We start from the raw sequence: 22,544 nt of genomic DNA on the forward strand, positions 1-22,544 counted from the left end.
GTTTTATCAAGTACAAACAAATTGAAACACCTCTCAGATTGTACCAGTTTGCATCATTGCGTACATCAAGGTTTCAACATTTTCGATTAGAGAGGAGGGACACCTCGCGCTCTCCCCCGGTCTCTTGCACCTCCACACGATGCTCTGGTAGTTTTTACCCATGTTTTTTACTATTTAATTTCAATAAAGAATTCATTAGTGACAATCGTTTGTTTATCACTATCTCTGTCCTCTAATTTAATGTCATCTGTCATGTGCTCACATAGAATACCACTCGTTATTTTTAGATGTGCAGTTGTTAACCAGTGACGTGTAATTATCTCAAGAACCGCATATTAAAAAAACTGGTAATCACGAAAAACAAATTTGCATTGCTTCCACATGTGGAAAAAAAATTGATGCAGGACAGACAATAGGGAAAAATGCCGCACGGTGACGGGGGAAAAATTGCTGCCATACCCATTTCCTCCAGCACCCCCCCCCGAAATCAAATGGTTCTCTCCTTGTGCAAATTCTTCGGTTATGGTATATAATGGTCGCAAACACGACAATACTGATGTATATCAGGCGATGCAAAGATAGTCCCATTTGCGATGATGCTAGACAGGTTTTTACCATCATGTATCATTGTGTGTTGACAAAAGCTATCATACAATAATATTCTCTCCTTCGAGGATATTCCTTTTTTCAACGAGAGGCATATTAAATTACTTATTTCATCTACACAAAGAACATCCATTGAGTGAGTGTATTACAATGTGTGACATAAAAAACAGTAGCACTGTGTAACAGCGACGGTGATAGTAGGCCTAGGAGGCAAGAGTGATAGTGACACGTAATGCAGCAGTGATAGTGACAAAGAGTGAGGCAAGACGATGACGTTGACAGTGAGCAGAAGTGACGAGTAACGATGATAGTGATAGACTTTCTACTGGCACTTTATGGTCATTACATGACAAAAAGTGATCCAAGTTAGACACAACTAATAACAAAACAAAACCTAATAGATGACTTTATCAAGCAAAAAGCACAAAACAAACTTGCAGAAAAAGAGAGCGCTAGAGGAAAAATACGTAAACCCCATCAGTGAGACTCAATTCTAATATTCATACATTCGGATATATTTTGCTAGTGGTACACATATTATTTCGGTGTTCATCACATATATTACTTTATTTTGTGTGTTCAACTCATTGAATTGGGGATTGTACAGTTATGATGTTAATAAGTTGGTTTCTCTGCTGTGAATATCTATTACAATGGACTAAGAAATGTATTTCATCTTCTGTTTCTTGGTTGTTACAGTAATCACATGTTCTGTCAATAAGCAATGTCTTTGTATGTCTGCCTGTTTCTATTTTCAGTTTATGGTTGCAAAAGTGACAGTGACCATTGCGTATAGCTGTGATGGTATCAGCTATGGTGTCGCAGAGTACATTAGCGATAGTGTCACAGACGCAAAATAAATGCCTCCTAAACTCTGTCCAAAGTCGGTGTATCATACTAGCAATATTCCTTAAGTTTTCTCTTAATGGTGTTGTGAATAGTGTCTGAACCTTATTCAGTTGTCGGCACTTATAGGCGATAGAATTAAAACTTCGATTTATGGTAAAAACATCAGACGGTAGCTGTAACCTTAGATATTATTTTCATTTGTATTCTAGAAATTACCTACATTTTCTTCTTTCCTTCCAAGTGTGATGGAAGACAAATTACTAACCATGCAAAAACGACATATAGTCTACCCAAAGAAGTTTGATACGATTTTGGAAATAGAACTAAAAAATATACTTTACCAAAAAATGGTAATAGAAGGTTACAGCAGGTATAGAGTTTGAATTCTCCGTTTTGCCTGCTGAAACCCAATCTTTTAATTTTGACAAGAAATCCTTCAGGGCTTCGTTCCGGAAAAGTTGGTCTCCGATGGAAAGCAGAACAGGATTGTCGGCTATGAAGTCAAAACGCAATAAATTCCGCCAGAAAAGGGTGTTTATTCTGGCAGGGACCCCTCAGCTCGTACTAAGGGAGCTGTCATTATTTACGGCTAGGGGGATTGGAGAAATTTCATCGGAAAATCCGAAATTTCGAGAAACTTCCCCTGCAAACCATAATGAATTCGAGCAACCCCTCTCTCTAACACAGAAATTTTGACTTACCCCCCTCCCCACTTACAAAAGTTAAATATCAATACGATAATTTGTAAAGACCTTTCAAATCCTACTGTAGGCGTACCCTGCTAGATTATCATAGGTTATCCCATGACATTGGAAAAAAAACAACAAAATTAAATTCAAAGTCACAACAAAATAAAGATAATAAAAAGCTCACGTTTTAACCAGTATCCGACCTTATAGTATCGTATCATGACAGAGTTTTCACCAAGATATCTGACTGGGCAGAATTTGAAAGTACAGGGCGGGGGAAATAAGGGAGGGGCTGAGGGGGGGAATGTCAGAGGGGGATGTCCCCTATCTTGCGTGGAAAATTTTTAGAAATTGATGTGTGCAATGGTACATTCTGGTGCAATCTGAGAGGCGTTTTTTAACAGTTAGAACACCCCAAGGGGGAAGAGCCCGAGAGGGGAGTTCCCCCGCTCGCATCGAAAATTTTGAGAAATTGATGTGTGCAATGGTGCAATCTGAGAGGTGTTTCAATTTATTTTGCACTCGGTAAAACTGTTTGAAAATGACATTGAACACTGATATTTTTATTACATTTTTGCATGATCAGTGTTTGAGTCACAATATTCAACAACCAAATAATGACAATACATTTTGCAAAAATCTGCGACCTTCTTGAGTCATTTGCAAATCCTTTCATTTCTGTAAACGATATTGTAGATGACCATCAGTCAGAGTCAGTATTTTTTAATTCATTCATTATTTGTTTGTAACTTCGCCAGCCATGCAATTTCTTCCGCTGTCAGCTTCTAATGAAAAGCCTGAATACGGTATGGTTAAAAGTCCAAATGGTTGTTGAGCTGAAGTCCATTAAAATATATGTTTCTGTGATAATAGGCCTAAAGAATGAATTCACAACAGTTCAGTTTTGCCCTACATCCTATAAAAAATTTGAGAAATTGATGTGTATAATGGTGCAGTCTGGTGCAATCTGAGAGGTGTTTTCAGTTTGTTGTTTTACTAGTAAAACTGTTAGAACACCCAAGGGGGAGCACGAAAGGGGTGTCCCCCCTCTCGCATCGAAAATTTTGAGAAATTGGTGTGTGCAATAGTGCAATCAGAGGGGAATTTCAATTTATTTCGCACCAAAAATTGAGTTATCCCCTTCTTTCTCTCTACATTTTGAGCAAACCCCCCCCCCGCTTGTAGCTTTCAATTTTTTGAGTGACCCCTCCGATTTCTCCGACCCCCAGGCCCTAAATAACGACGCCTACCTAAGTGAGAAATGAAACGTGGTTTACACCCTTCATTGAATGAACCAACACACGGAAAATACTCAGTATATCAAGTCAACTTTTCATCCGTCTATTTTGGTTTAAGGGGCCAGCATGCAGCAGCTGCAACTTTGGGTGATTTTTTTTTCACTATTCTGTTCTGTATTTCAACAATAGTTTCTTGTTGTAATCCCAAAAGGGTGTTGAGATACACAGTATTTTCACCACAGACTCTCCATGTTGGATAGACTGCATTGTTATATTATTGTTTACAAGTGAATTTTAGTCCGGACTACAATTCAAATGTCAACAAGAGAGTAAAAAGACCCCGGATGATACCAAATGATGTCAAAAGAAAAGATATCGACCAACAGTAGCTGTGTCTATCAAAAAATTACCGGCGAGCCGAGGGTGGGAAGATCGTCGAGAAAATTGGACAAAACGACACAGCGTAAGGAATGAGGAGATGTAGGCATACCGTACATTGGGCATCAGCGGAAGACTGCATACCTACAGGCGCTTAGGGTGATCAGTGTATACCATATTGGGCACTCACTTTGAGCATACGTTGGGCAGCCAGCCGCGGAGGACGTTGAAAAGAAGGGCGGAACGCGTGTTCGAGACCGAAAGATCGTGGATACAGCTGATAAATGGAAGCTTTATCTATAGGATGAGTCAAGGAGTTAGAAACAGACGGGAACCAAATTACTTGCTTATCAGGTATGGCCGGAAAAAGGTATCGTCATTGAACAAAATGTTAAACATCTGTGAGGAGTTATGTGGTAAATTTCTTTCAAAAGTTTGATAGGAGCGCAAACTTTTTAGAAGTGTCTTGTACCATGTAAAAATTGTCGAACATCTCAGCTTTGAGGGACATTAGGGATGACTTTCATCGTAATATCAAAATCAATTAACGACGTTGCTGTGCTAAAACTATATGACTTAGTTTGTGCAGTAGTCTCTCTTGTAATCTTGAATTGTTCAGATAAAAATAGGGGAAGTGGTAATCTGTTACCGTTCGGGTGTTACTGTTTTTGTCGGGTGGGCGGAGGAAATTAGGAGAGGGTTTTTTTAACAAACAAGCTGTACGGTAGGGTCATATGTCACATTCGCTAATTTAATGATGAATGCGGAGTCGAGATCCTGCTCACGGAATAAAGAAACGTTTGACAAAAATCCTAAGTCAATTTCACTTGCCGTTCTACGTACAATCCGACCAGCTTAAACAAATGTGTTCACTATGAATGACGCGGTGATTATCGCAAAAAAGGGAACAAGTAACCGACCGGTACTTGTGCTATTAAAGTCCTATAATTCAAATAATTTCTAGCAACATAACGTTTCTCTCTCGTGAGCGTCAACTTCACGTGTTTAACGTGGTTTATTTCGCAATATCAGAGAGAGAGAGAGAGAGAGAGAGAGAGAGAGAGAGAGAGAGAATCTCGTAATCTACAATAAGTGTTTTTGTGCCTTTGAACACTTTATGTACAGCTTTCAACCAATATTGTCCATTTGATCACAATCGTCATCAAATACGGTAGCATCAGGATCCCTATAGTACACCTTGCTACGTTGACAGGTGGGACTGATGTAAATGACCGATCAGAGGGAAGGTCCCACTCCGAGATAGCTGACCAATTCTGTACACATAACAAGATCAAATTTTGTTTCAATTCTATCTCGGTCGTAGTCAAAGTCGGGTCATGGTCATTTCAAAGTTTCAATTTTGGAGCGGTTTTGGGTCATATATTACAAGTATCAGGAGGGTCACATTTTAGAACCAGGAATTAGGGAAAGGGTCACGTTTTACATGATGGATCACCACTGATTCCTACCGGGGCCACCCACCCCCGGGGCCCACTTCATAGAACCTAAGAGCTCTCTGTACGTCTTACAGATTTTGTAATTTTGAAAAGAAGAAGTAAAAGTAACACGTGTTCATAGGGTCTTAAATATTCCCATGGCATATGACCTGAATCTTACGGCACCCTCAGAATGGAACACATAACCATTCAAATCAATCTGCAATATTTATATGCAGATTCGATATTGCATATTTTGTTCAGTGAGCAATTTGAACTTTAGGAAAGAGCATGCATAGTGAAGCGCCCTCAAACGGGTTGTAAGGCCTGCTACTGCAACTGGCTGCAATAAGAGACTGCCTGCAGTCCCTTACTTCCAACTACTGCAATGGCCAGCGATTCAAGGGATAAAAGATGGCAATATATCTGCACAATATAAAAACCCCATTTATAGAACGTGCTCAAGACCGACGATAAAATGAGTGAACTGATCATAAAAATTCAGTTATCAGTTATGAGTTTATGATGCGCACGTATCTGACGTAAGCACTTCTGACCGATGACTATTGCATCTACCTGCACAAAGTGTTTATGTATCACCAAAAAGTGTTTATGTCCAAATAACGATTTCACTTTTACGAAAAAATGGGAAGCACAAGAAAGTAAAGGACTTTCATAAATTTGGCCCAGACTGCAAAATCTGTCTTTCGAAGGCGCTCTCTACACCCCCTCCCCATGAGCGTAGAGAGCGCCCTCGAACGACGGATTTTTCAGTTTAAATTTGGCCATGACTGGGCGAACTTTTGGAAGTAAGAAGTATTATTCTGACATATAATTACATTCATTGGATAGCTTTCTCCTTTCAGTGTCACTTTTTACCACAACATTTTTATGCGCATTTTTCAATATCAGACACTTATACTTATAGACGCGACGTTCCGTGTATTACTCCTGTTCAAAACTGGTGTTCTGAAGTAAGTAGACTTGTTTCCATGACAACATGTCACGTGTTTATCATGATTGCATTTCAAATTATGACACGATGAAGACGCCACAGAATAGTTTGATAAACACATCATCGCCTCTTCGTCCTCAAGATGAATGAATGAATAAATGAAACTACTGCGAAAATGAATTAATAGTCATGACAATTAATTCATTCGCGATGTATCATGTCGAAAACCGGGGTCGAATATATGCATTGTCACCCATTTATTCAGTATCTTTCAACATGTCAAACAAAATGAGTAGTAACTCGTATCAAACAAAATTCATGCAAAATGGCCGACATTGTCCCTTTAACGTGTTTATATAAAGTGAGGAAAAGAGGAAGTAAAAGAGGCACTAATTTATTATTAGAATATCGACTTTCTTGGACATGATCTTTGACCAGGGTCTACATCGTTCAAGGGATAATTTATGCTGACCAAGGGGCTTATGTGAGAGGGGGACTTCAAAATTTAACTTTTCTTATTCGGTATATGGAATTCGGGCGAGGCTTTAAATTGGAGTCTTTACCTGAACCCTGCAACTTTCCCATTCTGGTATTCCGGTAACCGCCTATTTAGGTTAATAAGTACAACGTTTGAAAATGGTGGATTCAACAGAGAAGTTCAGGGGTGTACAAGTTTTCTTCATTAGCTCATCAGATGTTGATGACAACTGTCATGTTTCACACCACAGACTTTGTTTATTGGCAGGACAGAATTGCGAGGCACACAGGTCGTCGTTGTCATGAACCAATAACTATGATTACTGGAGCTAGCCCGCTTCGTCATCAAAATATATTGTACACCGGTTCCAATACCAGGGATCGGAAAGCCAGTACGATGATGTCACAAATGATCATTGGGTCATGGCGAATTTTAAGTATATTTTACCTCGAGACAAGCGAAGCCCAAGGTAACAATATAATAGATGGGAAAGTGACAAGAAATGACATTTTCAACAATGGGTAATTAGCGCTATCGGCACCACGCACACCAAATAATACTCCAGGTGAAGTTGGCTAGCCATGGATACAGTGTAGTACGCACTGACTTAACCTTGATCAGTCATCAAATGTTGGTGTAAAGCAGGATTTGAAAGAGATCACCCTTTCAGTGATCTCCTCGTTACGGTTTAATACTCCTGTGTACGATTCTTGTGCCCATGGTTCGATCTCAGTTTCCCTTAAATAATTAAGGTTTTGTCTAGCAATATACTAAATTCAATAACGTGTACAGATTTCCAACATTCTGAACAAGCAAATGGTAAATTATACTTACATATATGATTGGCTTCTAATCGTTCAATAACATTTTGAACAAACCGTGAAGGTAATGTGTAATATTGCCGAGAAAGTGAAAAATGCAATTTTACATCCCGCAACGAATGTCCTGAACATCGTGTATACATAACCTTGGCAAACACGCAGTACCAGACATCGGAGACTGCCGTAGTCCTGTCTGTTTGTTGTATCCATGGTGACTGAAAACAAAGCACTTTTCCCGAAGGTGGCAGGACAAGTTATTTTTAGAGAGTAAAAAAGTAAGCACACGTCATAGTTTGCACAAATACTGAAGAGCTTGTTGACCTGGTTCAAGTAGAACAATATTATACTCAGTTCTATATTATAGTTTAAAAAAAACATTCAAGAAGCATTGGCAGACAGAGAAGGAAATAACGATTTTAATATAAAATAGTACTGACATCGACAATAAAACCACTCATTGTTTTCCGTTCGACCAAGGATTCAGGGAGATGGCTGGCCGCAGCTTTTTTGCAACGTTGTCTGTGATTGGTCCATTGCTGTACGTCTTATTGTTCGACCAATCCTTGAATCTCTTTACCGATTTCGTAATGTGTGCAACCAATGGCATTATATGAGCTGCAGCTCAAACCGAATTAAACGTGTTTAGTGCAAATAGTCGAGAGATGCAAGGGAGGGCCCGGTGTTCATGTCAACGTAGATTCCATCTGTGTCATATTACATTCACACTCGACTTTCCTGTGCAGTGTTTCTGAAATGAGTTATGGATTCTCCGCTAAGTCTGCATTAACAAATACCTCTAGAGGGGGGTTGACGGGGGTTGAAAATATCAAGGGTATGTTGGGGCTTGTGAAGGTATTTGGGGACTTAAGGGGGGACTCGATACGAAACTGCCTCAAAAAATAAATTGTATGGAAAAAAACACATTTAAAGAACACATGCACAAACATAGAAGTTTTTTTCTCACACCAGTAGGCATCAACCCAGATCACATGGAACTGCTCCAGCCTCTTTCTTCTATGTGTCAACAGAAACATTAAAGCGCAGTGGTCGTCGCGCTGCGCATCCTCCTGAGGGGGTCCCCCTCTGTTGTAAACAAATCCAAGAACGCCGCACATGTTACGGCACAGGCGACCCAATAAGTTCTGAGTTTTTCACACTGTTTTCCTCTATCATTTTCTCTTCTTTCTTCATGCTCTGAATGATCGGAATAAATAAAATAAATGGTTTATATAACCTAACCTAGCCTCTGTGACTCTTTATTTATTTTACACTCCATTACAAGGACGTATATCTCTCATACACACATGCTGTAATTAATTAGTCAACACAACTAATTATGCTAATCCGTGGACTTATCAGGGATTTTACGGGTTGGTCAACATCGCGAAAGATAGGAACGGTTACTAAAAACTCAGTAATACTTAATGGGTCGCCTGTGGTTACGGCTTGATTGTAATGTTTGCGATATTGCCGCTTGTTAAAATGGCGGCTGAGCTGTCACAAGCGTACCAATTAACCAAATGTAACACGCAATAAAAGGTCAATTAATCTTAGTTGAATATCTGCTGAATATTGAACAATAATTGCACGCTGGATTGAGATCACATTTGCTCATGATTTTCTTGAATCAGTTGAATGGGGCTCGGCTACTGTTATCGCTCGAGCCATAGAGCTAGACGTACGCATCTACGCATGTATATATACGCCAACAGACTATCAACGACCGAGCTCTAGTTTTCGACATCGCTAGCAAGGACGAGAGCTTTCATTTCAAGAGGCCCGACAGGAGTACAAAGACAACAACCCAAACTACAGAAATCTACAGCTCGCAGAGCAATGCCCGCTGCAGCAAGAAGCATCTCTGCATCTGTTCCGTTCCGTGGTCTGTATGAACGTCCGTGTCAAACCGGGTATATGGCGCGCTACACTCGGCTGTGGAGAATCCAACTCAACTACAATGTTTACCCCGTTTGGGGTGCAAACGAGAATTCCGAGTACAGGTATCAAGTCAAGCGAAGGACCTTTCATAGGTCTTCTTGTTATGTGGGGGTTATCTCACTTGAAAGAGGATTCAGACCTACCCGCAATCAGGAGGTACAACCACAGTCGTTTGGAGAGCTATTCAGCGCTGGGACTATTCGCCCCATAGACTTGCTGCAGTACAGTAGCTCGAGGTTTTGCCTGGGTATTTGGGTCGGACGGCAAAACCAGAGCTACAGATCCAACCATCCAGAGAGAGTGCAGGTGCCGAACGTCTGGACGTTCGGCGCGCCTTGCAAAGTTATTCGGCGAATCCGGCGTTCTTCTCCTTACCGGTTTACCTTCTAATACTATTTTGCACCTACCCGCTCAAGGATGTCTCGCTATTTATCCAAAGTACTGCCGTTCGGCAGGTTTTTGTGTGCCGATCGCGGGTTACTCACTGAATGGGACGCCATGTTTGAAAGGGATGACGTCACAGTCTCGCACATCCACGTTCCTATCCTATTAGCATAACAATACACATTTACGTTGTACGTGTACGCTGCACTGCAGCGCTGCGCTGGTTCTTTCAGTTTTCATAACTACTGACCGGCCGAACTCCGAAATGAAGACGATTGATATTATATGATAATTTTTTATGAACAAAATTACAGAGAAATGTTATAATGTGTAAATACGTACGTGCATGTTATTCATGAAAGTGATTGTAAATGATTATAATATTTGATCACGCTATTAAAGCCACAATACAAACGACAGCATCGACGAAACAGCAAAAGCAGACGGAAAACGAAAAGCAAACAAGGTTTTCATAAAAGTGAGGGAAGCTGCAAAGAACAAGGTAAGCTACTTTTCAAAGGCAAAAAAATAAAGTCATCTGTTGTTTCCTAAGTGGTGTTGTGTGTGATATTTCTTATCGATGTCCGAGGAGGCAAGAACGAAACCCTCCGACAACCTTTGTGTGCGATAAAGAAATCGAAATTGTCTCTAAGTGTACCCACCTTTGGTTGAATACTTTCTAAAAAATTTAAATGGGATTTAAACACTGATGCTATCTTGAAGGAAGGGCGACAGCGATTTATTTTTAAGGAAACTGCTTTCCTTCATGTTGATAGATAAATCTTATCCATTACAGTGAAAGCGTTGTTTCATTCTCGCTCATCTGGTGGCTTCATCTGACAATCAAAGACATATTAACTTCACAGAATTTTATCACTTACCTTAAAATTAGAATATTAAGAGAAGTCTGTCACTTTATGATCAGCTAGTACTTAGGAAAAGCCCGATCAATTGTTAACTGTAGTAATAATATTCTGTCATATTCATCATATTCTGTTCGGAGCGACCCTCCGGTCGGCGTTTTACACTCGGGAACCTGCTTGCAGGTTAAACCGGCGCAAGTTTTTATTCATTTCCTCCATTACTTTGCGGCTTTTAAATGATTTGTAAACTGTTTCATGTGTATGTTTTTGGTCACCGCTCTGTATCTATGTACTTTTTGTATATTTAATATTTTGATGTATAGTGTTTTATTCGCACTTTTTTATTGCCCATGTTTAGGATGAATAAAGCTGTACTGAATTGAATTGAACAGAATAAAACCAAAACCCGACGGCCTTTTTCCAAGGCCACCACGTCATATTAAAAGCGAACTACCGTTGAATAAACCCATTGTCCATCACCGCACACAAGACGACGTAAAGACCAACACAAACAGAAAATTTCAACAGAGGAAAAAAACTGAAGTTTCTCAAACGAAGAATGAAAGAAAACCTAAACAACGTATTAAACGACACGGAACACGTAAAAGCTAAATGGAAGATTCAACAAAAACAAGAAAAACAAAAAAAACCTTCAATATAGGAAGAGGCATAGCAATTATGAATACGAAAGATTACATTCGAAGAAAATAATAGACCGCTGAAAATTCAAACTACACATGTATTAATGTAAACCACCGTCCCTCCATTGAGGGACGGTGTGTAAACCAACGCAGCGCGACTTCAGTACACGATGGATATGGGGACAAAATTATGAGGAGGTAACTTACAGTTTCCCCGATCCCGTAACGAAAATAATACGTTCATACTCTTGTATACAAATAACGGAATGATCGGACACTCTATTATCAAAACGTTCCCAAGTTACTTGTTGTTCCAGTCAAGCATATCAAATCCTGGTATTTTTTTCTATATTTTTTTTTAATTCAACGGACAATACAGTATAAACAAATCTGTGAATGGAACGTGGGCTCACCAGCAGCCTCAACAGAAATAGCTGGCATAAGATTCCGTGAAACGGAGAAAATTATGTTAAATCTCCACTCCGGTCAAATATTCCGATGGAAACGTTTCAGACACGACATTTCCATGGTTTACGCTGGAAAGGGCCATGTACCTTACTTCAAATTCACATTTGAACATTCTATCGACAAAATTTCGTACCTTGACTCAGTGGTCGGAGATATGACCGAGAAAGAAGGCCCGACATTAATTTTCGGTGTATTTTTTAATGAATTTTGCTTCAGTGTATTTCATTTGTTTAACTTCGTTTTATTGATACGCGGAGTTTTATTTCCCGAAAATTAAGTCCTCGCTTAACTTTCCATTGCACAAAATTAAATGCTTGTCCGCATTTTCCGCAAAAACTGCAACAGCGACCAGGCGAGCATGCATCAATAAAAATTGTTATAATTTCAGGCAGCAGTGTGCGATATCGCGTGTGCAGCTATATTTAGTTACAATGAACTGAAGTTACATTTATTTCCTTTCTATTATGTACATAAAAGCAACTATGTAAGAGATGCACTACCGAGCCGTCCGGTATTTATTTCGTTTAATTTTTACTTGAGTTTTGTTTAATTTTTATTTTATTTGTTTAGCTTCGTTTTAATTATACACGTACAAAGATTTTTAATTCCCGAACATGAAGTCAATCTGGCGTAACTTTTTTACATAGCGCAGCAAATATCCGATGGCGTTTTGTTGATATCGCTACAATAATGCTAATAGGATAGGAACGTGGATCTTCATTTCGGAGTTCGGCCGGTCAGTAGTTATGAAAACTGAAAGAACCAGCGCAGCGCTGCAGTGCAGCGTACACGTACAACGTAAATGTGTATTGTTATGCTAATAGGATAGGAACGTGGATGTGCGAGACTGTGACGTCATCCCTTTCAAACATGGCGTCCCATTCAGTGAGTAACCCGCGATCGGCACACAAAAACCTGCCGAACGGCAGTACTTTGGATAAATAGCGAGACATCCTTGAGCGGGTAGGTGCAAAATAGTATTAGAAGGTAAACCGGTAAGGAGAAGAACGCCGGATTCGCCGAATAACTTTGCAAGGCGCGCCGAACGTCCAGACGTTCGGCACCTGCACTCTCTCTGGATGGTTGGATCTGTAGCTCTGGTTTTGCCGTCCGACCCAAATACCCAGGCAAAACCTCGAGCTACTGTACTGCAGCAACCCATAGACGAGAGTACGGGGTATTTCTCGCTTCTGTACTCTCGTCTATGGGGCGAATAGTCCCAGCGCTGAATAGCTCTCCAAACGACTGTGGTACAACAACGAAGTTTGCCCAGCACCGCTAGGCCTACACCAGCTAGCGGTTGGATCACTGCCCTGACCGTGCACAGGACCAGGGCACAGGATCTCTCGATACGTCTATGCACGGTGTAGCCGTGCAATTTCCTGCCAAATGCCGCGAAAACCCGCTCGTTTTGTCTATTGTTTCCTGTCATTTTAGTATTTCTTACCACGTAATACTAGGAGAAGTAACAGTTGGTTGTGGGCCAAGTCGTCGCGGGCCGGTACGTTGTGGGACCGGATTCTCTATATCCGTGTATACGTCAACGCGGTGACCGTCTCCCAACAACATCTCCCGTGTCCTTCTCTGGCTTGCGATCATGGTCTTGACACAGGCGACCCATTAAGTATTACTGAGTTTTTCACAGTTTTCTCTATCATTTTCTCTTCTTTCTTCATGCTCTGAATGATCGGAATAAATATAATAAATGGTTTATATAACCTAACCTAGCCTCTGTGACTCTTTATTTATTTTACATTCCATTACAAGGACGTATATCTCTCATACACACATGCTGTAATTAATAAGTCAACACAACTAATTATGCTAATCCGTGGACTTATCAGAGGTTGGTCAACATCGGAAAGATAGTGATGTTAATGAAAAAGGAGAAGGTATGAAGATCTGGGGAAACATGTCCCGAGGACGTCCGTAAACCTAGTGGACGCTTATATATTCATGATATGCGCAAACAAACACTGCTCATTATTCAAAAATAAACGGGAAGTTATATCGAAAGGAACGCTGGAAACGCGCATGCTTTTCGTTGCCAAGCGCCAAATTCCAACATAACTAAGCAGACATGGTCCTGCTCCACCAGAAAGTATCGACCGACCAAGCAGAAAAAGATCGCCGGAGTGGCCGTTTTATGAGTTTTTCAACAAACTTATATAGATGTTTGTTTCACGTCGTCGTTTTCTGGGAGTGTGTATACCAAGTATAATTACCATGGAGGTAGTGAATTTACAAACCGCATCGTGATTCAAGGCACAATGGTGACACATTAGCAGGAGCACACACTGGAGAATTTTGGCCAGCACTGTGAATTTTTTAAACCAGTCACCTTCATTTCTCTGCACTCGCTATTAACTCCATGTCTACCGGTAACATATAGTTATTTTCTGCCTCAAAGTACGTACCAGCAACAGGCCTTTGACGTCAAAGTCGCGATCGGTTGTTTTCTGGTATACGGTAGCAACTAAGCTCATGACTAGAATGACTGTACGGCGTCAAAGAGTTAATCTCGCCGGTTACTTTTTTCGCATAATAAAAGAGAGTTGGTCGCTACATGGAGCTAGTTTCTAGCTCCATGGTCGCTACTAGTCTAAGGAATTCATCGATTTTCAATCGTGCCATATGCTGTTAGTGCACAAAATTCCCGAAAGAAGCGGCGCACGGGCTATAAAACTTCGTTTGTACTGTTAGGCCATGGATGTAAAATATTGGTCTATTTTTTATATCCATGGTTAGGCTAGCTTTGGGTCCATAGCTGTGGTGTTTTCGGACGGGATTTCTGCTTTTATGGCTGGTTTTGACTTTAACGTCACCACCACAGCCATGGGAACGTCCACAGTTACGAGTGGAGTGATACGTACCGGCCGCCGCGTACTATGCATATAAGAAGGGAATTATATGCATAGTACGCGGCGGCCGGTACGTATCACTCCACTCGTAACTGTGGAAACGTCCATGATGTTCTGCCCGACAGCACGCTTGTTGCAACTTTGTTTGTCGATATTTCGAAAATTTTCCACCAAAATTGCCAACACTCATCGACAACATGGTTATTAGGGGCCTACCACTACCAGAAATCCGCTCAAAAATCACCAAACTATCGCCGTTTTTCCAGCTTTTTCCGACATGACTACTCGCAGACCGTTCTTTTTCTGGCGTACTTGTAAGCGATTGACGAGGCTCAGTGTAGCCCGTCACTAAAGTCACCTGAGCGGTGACCTCGCAACATCGAAACACAAACTGACATCATCGGCCACTACGTTAAGAAGCCTGTGAGAATTTTTACCAGCACTGTGAATTTTGTAAACCAGTCACCGTCATTTCTATTCACTCGCTATTATCTCCATGTCTGCCGGTAACATATCGTTATTGAGAAGTTTAGTTACACGTAATTACGTTCCATCATCAGCTGATCGTGATAACCATATGTCGCGTACGTGTAGAACATACGTTCGTTCGGAACGGCAAACAACACCTCTACACATACAAAATGTAGTCATAATTTCGTGTAGTATTTTTTAGATATTCTTGATGATTTCCGCGAATTTAGACAAGAAACCTTGTAAACTATCATGGAAAACATCTTTGATATCATAATATTTCGTAGAGTTTGCACCAGCGCAAGAAGTACTTGCTATATGATTTCCTTACATGAACGAAATGTTGTCTCATCCCACTTGTTATCTGACGCCGCCCCAAAGAGTTCTTATAAAAACTGTATCAAAGAAAATCGGCTGATTTAATTCGAGGATACGAGCTAGAATATTCCTCATATAAAATTAATGTTCTTAAAACTTAAACGAATTTCCAATGTTTGTGAGAAAAAATACAGCAAAATTATCGAGAACGCACAGCTAAACTGAAAGGCAGACCACCGTCCCTCCACCCACGGACGGTGGGCAGACAAAACCTTAGCAACACCACCCGATTGAGAGAACCACGCTTAACCACACGAACTTTGACCCTAGTCAAAATCAGACTTGTCCCTGGGAAATATGTTTACAAGTTTGCCCACATATAAACAACGTAAAGGTCAAAGGTTTCAACTTCCGACTTCCTGCTTTACGGACGTCCTCATGCCATGAACTGCAGGCAAGGCACTGGTAGGGTTTGCACTGTTCGCGACCATAGACACGTTTGAAATTAGAGTAGCTAGCTCTCCTCGGCCATCGAAATACATTGGCTGCAGTAAATTTTGGATAAATGGTCATGACTGGCCGCAATTTGGTAATTTCTGGACACATTTCAGGAGAGCTTCTTACCTTCCCGTTTAGTAACCATTCCTATCTTTCGCGATGTTGACCAACCCGTAAAATCCCTGATAAGTCCACGGATTAGCATAATTAGTTGTGTTGACTAATTAATTACAGCATGTGTGTATGAGAGATATACGTCCTTGTAATGGAGTGTAAAATAAATAAAGAGTCACAGAGGCTAGGTTAGGTTATATAAACCATTATTTTATTTATTCCGATCATTCAGAGCATGAAGAAAGAAGAGAAAATGATAGAGAAAACAGTGTGAAAAACTCAGAACTTATTGGGTCGCCTGTGGTCTTGAGTGTAACTTTTGTGTCAGGCATTGTGCTTGTTGCTGGTCTACATATATAGGCAATGTTGATCATTTTAGTTATGTATTTTCACTGTACTGTACATAGCATTGTGTACAACCAGCGTGTGATCGCGCGCGATCAAAGCTTTTTGTTCACTGTGTCTGCGTGCAGTGAACTCAGCGACATGTGCTGAGTGTAGTGTCTGAATGTTCGTAGCTCTACCCCGGAGCTCTACGCGAGTTTATAGATAGAAATACACCACTGAAGTTCGTTTCCGATCTTAATATTTTACTATTGCATGATGTTGAGTCTTACAAAGGCCTTAACAAAGTGGGGGACTGCTCCCATCTCACTCCGATTGAAGTTGAGAAGACTTATGTTTACAAAAATTTATGTTTATCAACAAAAAAATCACGCACGCGCAGCGCGACGACCACTGCGCTTTAATTTTGTTTTTATAAAGCAGTACAAATATTACAGTGAGTCGCTTGTTTCAATGCACAATACTTAGGATTTATGAAAAGCTCATTCACACTTTTTGCAGCATTCTCTAGCAGAGACAGGAAACAAAAGTTTGAGTTGTAAGACAAATGGCACCTGTTAATGACAGTACTGAAAACAACCTGTGAGACCCCCTTTCCATACATTGGCACTTGAACAGTCGAAATCATATGGGGTCACTTTCAATAGAACACAAACGGAAAAGTACACTTTATATACTCTGACTGCCTTTAGTAAAAACTCTGATTTTTGGGTGAGAATAGGTCATTTACATGACCCAAGAGTAACCTTACTCCATTTATTGCAGTAACATTTGGCTAATTTTTTGATAGTTTTGTTTTGTGTATCTACTGCAGTATGTTTCAATAAGTTATTTTATGTGTATTGCTGTTTTTCTGTAAGGAAAATATATCAAAACAGCGCCCTCCTTCCTTGGAAAAACACACACACACACACACACACACACACACCAAAAAAATCTGTCCACACAAAAATCAGGCCAGTTTTATTTTTTAGGGGTTTAAAAATTATAACCAGTGAGAATGAGGCATTTGAACGCGTTTTGACTTTGTTAGGCTGCGTTCACAAATAACGATTAGGGGGGGGGGGGGCTGGAGGAATCTCGATTGAAATCTTATTTTTTTCAGACCCCCCCCCTAAGTACCCTAAAAAAATTTCAAATGCCCCCCCTCTATATGGTCAAAATTTTTCAAGTCCCCCCCCAACTATCACAGGCCCGCATATTTGTAAAGGATGTGAGCGCAGAACAAATAAACATGTATTGCGCCGTTCTGCTCACAGGTGTTCAACACTACCTGTATTAGCACTTTGTATAGTCATATTCCCAAGGCAAGTTCTTTAAATGCATCAGTGAATTTTTTAGATTTATTGGTCTAAAAGCCAACTTGAGTTAACCCAACTCTGGCCAGGTCAATTGCTCCTGTTGAAGAGCACACAAAATGCAATCATGAGAGAGTAGGAAAATTGTGAATTCTGGCTAATTGCCGTATTGCACAGTGACCTACCAAAAATTCAAAAATTTCTATGTTTTCTTCCATGTGTTGCTCTCTGGCCTCCAAAACTCTTCTTCAACTACCATGTACACCAGAGTCAGAGCTGTCTCTGTCACTGTTCAGGTATGCAGTGACAGTGACACTACCCGTAGGCAGTAGCTGTATTAACTTTGATAATTTTGGCAATATTTTTATTCATTTTTACAACTGCGTTCTTGTTCTACTCCCTACAGCATGTTGAATTGTCCAGTATTCAGCTTGCTATCACAGCCTATGTGTACCATGCATTTGTATCACTGACAACTGACTGTCAGTCTGGACTCCAATTAAATTATCACCAAATACATATTTATATTTATATATACAGGCTTTGTCGACAAACTAAATATTGTGTGTTTGAGCATGCTGTAGGGAGATAGCAAGAAACTGTAGTTGTCATATTGCATAGAAATATTGCAGAAATCATTAACAGTTGCAGCTTCTGCCCTGTTACGAGGCTCAAGTTTGTTTTTTTACGACAAATCACACGTTTAGATTTTTTCGAGATAAAAGTCATGAAATGTGACAGAATGGTTCTAGATTTTGTTAAATTATTACTAACATTACAACATTTTGATGACATAAATGGTATTCATTTTTCATTGAATTACCTACAAAAACTTGGAATTGGAAAATGTAAAACTCAAAAGGGACCCAAAAATTTTCAAGTCCTCCCCTACAAGTAGGGCAAAATTTTCAAGTCCCCCCTCTACTACCCCCAAAATTTTCGAATCCCACGAATTCCTCCAGCCCCCCCCCCCTAACGTTTTTTGTGAACGCAGCCTTAGGGGGCATTTGAAAAAAAAAATTGACACCCCCGAGGTGTTTGTGAAACGCCGGGTTTCGTCATTACTACCGAAATATGACTAATAAAAATAGTTTCAACGATGCGTCACGTGGAAAACCAACATACCCTGGCTGTTCAGGTGATATCGTCTGGTGTATCATGTGGCATTGCGTCAGAAAACGTGATCAAAGTTGAACCGTTTGTCACTCGATAGAGGGCGTGCCGCGGACGAAGTTATCACGATTTTGTAATCAATCGGCAATTTCCTCTGGAATGGGAAGATAGAATAACCAGAAAGGTAATGGTCAGAGGGGTCTCAGAGGGGGCTTAAGGCTCCCGATGTGAAAACTACACACAAGCTTATGCGTATAAACCTTATAAAAGGTATTTAGATGAAAACATAGAGCACCCCTGGAAACTCTTTCTAGACCATCGCCTAAAATCTGTGGGTGGAAAGTACCTATTCAAGTGTAACTTCGATTTTAACTCACTCAGCCTGCCCCTACCGAGATTCTACCAAGAAATGCTTGAATCCTGGTCGGTCTGCAATGTTGAGGTCAATGACTCTGAGATTGACATTACTTGTCAAACAATTTGGAACAACAGAAATGTTCTAATTGGAGGGCATTCTGTCTATAATCCGAAGCTAAGACAGAAAGGGTTTGAATTAATATTTGATTTACTTACCGAGGAGGGGTATCTGTCATGGGAAAAATTAACCAACAAAAACCTCCAAGGGAACGAAGTCCTCCTTCTTTATGGAGCAATCACATGTCTCAGAGTTAGGTGGCCGGAGCCATTGCTGGTTGAACCGGTGTTTAAAGATGAATATGAATACGTGTTTTTTAATTGTAACTTTCGACCCTCCCACAAAGTTACCAGGGAGAGCATCAGAAACGCCATTTACAGTAAAGAGGAACTAAGTCCAATTAATGAACGATATTATGAAAGAGAATATGACTTTACTGGACCATGGTCTCCCATATATAGTCTACCATTTAAGGTAGCCATACACACAAAAACACGTGAATTCCAGTTCAAAGTTCTTCATCATATTCTATACACAAACTACGACCTATCTAGAAGAGGCATGGACCAATCACCGCTCTGTTCATTCTGCCAAAACAGCAACGAGACACTAGATCATCTTTTCTACACCTGTAAATTCACTGAGACCTTCTGGAACGAGTTTCACACATTTTTCGAGGCATCTCTCAGTTTGTTCACGAGACACAATTTAAATGAAGTGCTCTTTGGTGTTGACGGTTACTCTGACATTCATAATCACTTGCTACTGTTAGCCAAAAGACACATCTATGCCATGAAAATGAAACAGAGTAAACCACACTTTGCAGCCTTTATGTTGCAAGTGAAATTCAACTACCATCTAGAGTACGAAATAGCTCTGGAAAAAGACAAATTAGAGAGACATTGCAACAAATGGATTTCAATTTTACACAAAATTGTGGATAACTAAGCACTGTTCTTCATTTTTATCTTAAGTTTATGTTACTAAAAAAAAATGTTACCAATAAAACAATTTTAAATACAAAAAAAAAACTTTCATTAAAGTAGATAATACTAGTTTTCGCTAAATAGCAGGAGGAACGTAATAAAAATAATCAGGCAATGATCAAAAAAACAATTAAAAAATGCGAGTACCCTCATCGGAGTTAAGCTGCGCTTGAGTGTGAAATTTGTGACGAGGAAAATAATAACACAGAACCGATACGACACAACGAAAACATAAGTAGAAAAATGTAATAATCTCTAATTATTGTTTTTGTGTGAACGCTCGGTGGTTACAAGCTCGTTAATTTATACGTGATTAGAAATGTAATATTCAATCGATATTGACTCCATGCATAACTGCCTGAATTCTGTGCAATATAAAATGTTCTCGTTAAAACTGCGTAAACCTAACCCTGCCACATACTTTGTCCGTGGATTAGTTGTCACCTCTACGAGTGATGTCAGAATAAGTGTCGCCAACTGATGCACATGCTTTTCGAGAACGATTGAGCGGGCTATTCCAGATCCAGAGACTCCTTCATCGTTTTTTTTCAATTCAAGTACAATAATTTCATTAATTTTCTGACGATAACAAAGTGCAAGATGAGCAAAAGTAACAACAACAAAATGAAACTAGAACAGAATGTCCACATCAGACCGATTTATCTTCGTTACTGTATGTGAGGCCAAGAAATAGAACTGTCATGGCTCTTTCCAAAACTGGGCCGAAGACGAGCATTTTTTAAAATTTTTATATTTTTCATTTTCGGGCAATCAGTCGACTTTCTAAACATATAGTTAGCCTTAAATCTGGTGTGTTATATTGAATTCTGGTAATTAATGTGAACGCTTTAGGAAGCGTTAGTTATCTTGCGATTTCAATACTTTATTTTCCCATCGTCGATTCTGCTCCGCAGAAACAGAAACAAAAGTTGACTCGAAGGCTGATGAGTGATGCGCACTCCGTCCGGTCAAATAATTTTGGTCAATAATATTCAAATGGTTTGCATTGATAAGCTTTCGCGAAGATAAATATCATTGATTGCTGACTGAATGACGACAATCATGTACTGTCGTAACTGATACATGTTGAACTTCAAGGGATTACCTTTGATAATGCCACTATCCCCATCCTGGAAAAGATAATCTTTGTCTTCTTCTCCTCCTGGTAATACGAAGTGTTTAATATCTCTGCAAATACAAAGCATTGCAAACACTATGCAGCGTTAGTGTTGACAAACGGACTACTTCATTTCTGTTGACAACAAAAACATTGAACATTTCAGAAATGAATGGTGCATGGACAAGTTTGAAAACAGCAAGAAGCTGCTCTTTACAAATAAAACAAAAATACTTTAGAGAAATCATCCAAAAGTTACAGCAAATTGACCTTAAAACCGTCTTGTTTTAATCATTACAATGTATTCAGTTATAGAGCAGGTATTGTTCTGTGGTAAATACCTTATGATTTCAACTGTCCACTTTCCTCTGTCAGATTTAAAAGGTATTCATGAAGGCCACGGCGAAAATAGAAAATCATCAACGTATGGAACAAATGATACGGAACTTCCATAGCGACGGCGATGTTTACAACTTTGACTAGTGTTGCTATGGTAACCGCATATTCTCAGTGGCAATCCATCTGACGTCACCGTGAATGACAAAGCATCCTATGTGGATATTGACCTTTCATGTCACGATTTGACGCCATAATACCGTTTTTTTTTCCTTCGTCTTCTGGATTCTACAGTCACTGTATTAAAGTCTTTTTTCATAGATGCTCTGAACCGAACAAATAAAGTGTGTTCAAAAGATAATAAACTGTTCGACTCGAAACATTTGACCCGATTCAACAGATTTCAAACCTACCTGCTTGAGGTTTACTGTGTGTACGTACGTGCATGCTTATCGGAGGCGAAAAACACGTGCACATTTTGGACTTGTTTTCCCTTGACAAACAAAATATGAGGGACGTAAACAGTTCTTTGTTACTTGTTAATTGCTCTTAATAAACTGCATTAATCATAATGAACGTGTATGCCAAACGCGGGACTGAGGTTTAGTAAAATATATCTACTACTATAGGCCTACTTGTTGTCGCATAACCTGTTGTGGATATAATAGATATCGAATGAAATATTCCATCTGAAAAGTTGGTTTTCAGTTATAACGAAATTATTTCTCTGTTTAAAAATAAATCATCGAGTATTAAGTTCGTATTGTATGTTGGGGTGTGCAGAGTTTGATATGCATTTATGCACAGGCTTTCACTGAGTGGATTCTCACAAGATGTTGATGTGACTAGAATTGATAAGGAGAGGTAATACGTATATGCACTGCATGTGTACAAAATAATTATTCCCTGTTATGAATTATGCATGACC

This window comes from Ptychodera flava, chromosome 14 (genome assembly GCF_041260155.1).
Source record: "Ptychodera flava strain L36383 chromosome 14, AS_Pfla_20210202, whole genome shotgun sequence".
NCBI classification, from domain to species: Eukaryota; Metazoa; Hemichordata; class Enteropneusta; family Ptychoderidae; genus Ptychodera; species Ptychodera flava.